Source organism: Lottia gigantea (genome assembly GCF_000327385.1).
Source record: "Lottia gigantea unplaced genomic scaffold LOTGIsca_100, whole genome shotgun sequence".
Classification (NCBI taxonomy): Eukaryota; Metazoa; Mollusca; class Gastropoda; family Lottiidae; genus Lottia; species Lottia gigantea.
This window is the reverse complement of record NW_008706748.1, coordinates 657,508-662,041: the sequence shown is the minus strand read 5'-3', so window position 1 is coordinate 662,041 and position 4,534 is coordinate 657,508.

Below are 4,534 nucleotides of genomic sequence, written 5' to 3'. Positions count from 1 at the left end.
AACAATTTCAGTGAAAAAAGAATGTTATACAACAACTTATAAAAATCTACACTTTTCTTTATGGAATAAAAGGTATCGATATCGATAAACGATAGCACTAGTCCATACTAGAATAGATTTAGTACGATTTTACCGTGTATGGTGTGGCTCTAGAATTTGTCACACATCACACCAAGAAGGTATAGGAACATACTACAGTATAATGCACAGATGTTTTTTGAGCCTCGGAATAGTTTTTTGGGTGTGGTGTCTTGATCGATCAATCAAATCTCGTTATCTTCGCGTGTGTTCAAATTTACAAAACAAACTGTACAATTGTATACGTAGAAGTATAGATTGGCCAACTTGAAAATCACGCGTTATCTTGAATATTTATTATTTCGGTTCTTTATTGCAAGGTTTATCTGCCAAATAAAATGAAATAGTTAGATATATCCAATTACTTCAAACATGTTAGAAACAAACGACAAGTTAAGTTCACAGTGACCCTTCCTTTCAGCTATTGAAGAGACCATACCTCTAATGCAACCAAATTAAATTAAGTTTTTAATTTTGTTTCTTTTATTTTCTCTGATGTTTTCCGCCGGGTTTTTAACTTACTTGTTATAAATAGTATAGTCAGTTATCACCATTATATCAATAATATATTCGTCTATCTCAAAGAATCGTTTTTCACGGTTTATTACTTCCCCTTCTTGATCACGTGCCTCTCGTTTGAATCGATGCATTGCTTCTGAGTTTGGATCCAGAAAGCTGCCATCTGAAATGAAGAATTGTAAATGATAATTCTGTGTTTGCAAAGAGACTCCTTAATAGTTCATATGAATGAAAGGTTGAAATACATAGATTTTGACTTCATTCTTACGTTTAAGCCAAAGAATTAAGGTTACTTCCGGTAGACGTATTCACTGTTGTTCACATCTGATTGTCAGAAGTTGAAAAAAATAGTTAAATGTTTTTTTTTTCTTTTTGTACGAAAAGGTGGAAGGGAGCTTACCTGTCGATTCATAAACATCTGGAATCGTTAAGATATATTCGTTGTGTCCGTGACTTGTATCACGTGGATGCCGGGAGGGGTCGGGATTAGGTGATATAGCGTACACCCGTTCATTATGAGTAATCTTCCCCTCCTAAAATGGATAACAATAATATTTTTGTAGATGAGGGAAACAGAAACAAAGTAGGCCTATTTGTTTTAGTCTAATCGAAGGAATAGAATGAAGTATTCGTTCTGTGATGCAATTAGTTATGCACCTATAATAGCTGCTTCAATTCGATTAAAATATCAGCTTAATATGAAAAAAGGTCTGTATGCTAATCCCGGGGTCTAATTACTCAGGTCTCTCGTACCACGTCCGAGTGACCAGTCTGTCCCTGGGGGTTAAGCCGGGCAGTCAAATCATTGCGTTTGCGGGCAGCATTTTTCGGTTCTTCATGAACATGACCCCAGACACTGCCCTTTACAAAGTTTCGTCTCTTTTTCTTTATGGTCTAGAATTGTTTAAAGAAATTCGCGAAAAAAAATGATTTTTTTCATAAATACATAAAGAAACGGGTTGTTGAAGGCGCAAAACCTTTACAAGTCTACTCACCAAAATAAATTTTCTATGTGGATTATCTTTATTACATGATATAACTAAAGCGGCCATTTTGTTTTTATCTTTATACGCTTTGTGTGGCTGAAATGATAATAAAATGGAGTATTACACCCTGGTATTTCTTTTTTAAAGGGATTGTAAAATGGTTTGGGTTTCTGGCCTTTTTATGTGTACCGGTGATACCTTTGACTTCTATTAGGGACATTCCAATTAGTTAGAAATGTCGCCATCTTGTAAAGGTCGATAACATATATTATTATGTTATTGTGGCCTGGTGGTATAATAGTTACGAATGCACAAGTGGGAACTACGTCATTTCCGGTTAACTCTTTCTGAAATAGCAAGAACCCCCGGCAATGGATATAGACTTGGAATGTAACAAATAGAAGTCAAGGGTGTCAATCAGGCGCGTAGCTACAGAGCAACTGACCAATTCCATTACTGCAACTAATCACCATTGCCCTTTCAGATATATAACTTGCCCCTCCGAACAATCAAGTCTGTCTACGAGTCTGATAACAATGAAAAAACTCAAAAATGTTTTAGATGGAACTGCATTTTGAAAGCATGAACCCAACCGTTTGAGCCAATGTGGCACTTTTGAGGAATGCATTAATCAAAAAGATACAACTTTACTTACAGCCTGTGATTCTAAATTTTCTAGAGCTAACCCTCCACTCTCGGTCATGATATAGACTGGTATCTGAGTTGAAAGTTGGCGATTTACCAACAAATTAATGTCTAACGTCATATCCTCTATATAAATCGTCACCGGAAGTCGTTCAGGAAAGACGCATGCTTCAAGCTGCTTTCGGTGGCCATCTTTTAATTTTATACTTGCATGCTTCGCTGGAATATATTAAAAATTTTGAATGTTATTCCGGTATACATGTATTCTTATATCAATAGCAAGATAGAGGACCGCTGGAGGATCCTTGAAACGGAAGTAAACTGGTCACAGTGAAATACAATAGATGTATGTGATACTTCCGGAAGTGCAGATGAAGAGATGATGACACACCCCTTACCAGGTACCTCAGCAGTGGGTAGAACGTAAAACATTGTGCCTTATTAATGTCTACTATAATATCACTGGTGTCCATGGCAAAAATCTCCCCCCCCCCCTTGTCCAGCTGTACATGAGTTTAGAAGCACGTGTAGAATGATGTAATAATTTCAACTCGCCGCGGTCCAGCGACTACCAGCTGGTCTGAGGTACACCACTGGCCAGCTCTAGATCATTTAGACCAAATCCAGGGTCATCCCCATCCCAGCTCATTCAATTCACCATGGTCCAGCGTATGCCAGTTGGTCTGGGGTAAGAAATGAACAACCCATACCAGGTGTGACAGGTGTGACAGGTGTAACAGGTGTGAAAGGGGGGGGGGGCTATAAGCCTCAGGCTTTGAGTGGTCTCAGTTATAAGCACTTGATTGATTTGTCCATTTGAGCTTAGAAGGCCCTTTTCAGACTTTGCCGGACTTCGACCTTATATACCAAGGTCCTAACTAGCTCTATGGTTCAAAACGTTTGAAGGTCACATCTATAGTAAGTAATTAAGTATTGAAAAACAATTAAATAGGTAATAATCAACGCCATTTATTACTTCCTGGTGGACCGGCTGGTATGATTGGGTCATAATACCTATTATATTTACCTATGTTGGAAATGTTAGTAATGTATCTTTAAACATTTCTTATTGATAGGGGGAGGGAGGGGGAGGGGGTGTGGGGGCAGGGCTACAGCACTCTAAGCTCACTCATATCCTGCATTTTGTTACCGTGACCTATTCAGTGCTAATGTATAACATGTATAGGCCTACTTTAAAGATTTAAATTTGGATTTTAAAATCAGATATTTTACAGTACACAAAGGCGGCCATGTATAATATATTATACTACCAATCATCGATTAACAGTTTAACTTATTAAATTATAATATATTTTTTGTATGACTTTATAATTTAGCCGTCAGATAAACAGAAAAAATAAATAAGAAAAACAGTGTGCAATTACATATCTTATCAATATCAATACCTCGTCTTATACCTTGACTGCAATAGTCAGTATTATTACGTCACAAAGGTTTGTTAGTGCAGCGATTTAATTGGATACTACGCTATCGAATACAATCAATCAGAGGCCTCGGCAGACCGTTTGTACTAGCTTGACATTGTGAAGATGAAGTTTGAAATAGCTTGACATTGTGAAGATGAAGTTTGAAATAGCTTGACATTGTGAAGATGGTAATAAAAGGTCACAAACAAGTTTCATCATATTAGTTGACCAAACCTTAATTAGTGGATCCAGAGAATCAAGAAACACTCCCAAGACATATGGATTTATTGTCACCGTAAAAAATATGACCACAAGTAGATATCTCATCGGACCAAAAATGATGAAAAAATTCATAATTTGGCTATATTAGAAATTATTTGGAATATAGTTATATTATCTCCCGGTCTTAAATGTTACCGGAAAATGACCGATGTTCCTAAAGCGTTATGTGGTGGTGATAACATATTGTTTGGGCGGAGGGGGCGACAGTTATAGAGCCCTTTTCCTAAGGTGATAATCCGTCAATCTGAAAGGTCGTTTGACACGATATTTCGTAACTTATTTTTTTATATTTAGTATAACTATACGTTAACTGAAATAATGACATAATATGACTTATATATATTATATAATCTTTGTATATAATGAATTTTGTATTTGTATAATGTATTGTGTATATTTTAAAGCTAATTGGACACGATGTTCGTTATGTAACTTTATATCAATGACATAATATGACTTATATATATGTATTTATATTTGAATCATTATGTGTATATGTAACACACTTACTTAGAATTATTTTAATCAAATCACTGGGATTGATCAGGCCCGTAACTAAAGAGGGGGAGGGGGGGGGGGGGGGGCTGGTTGTAATTG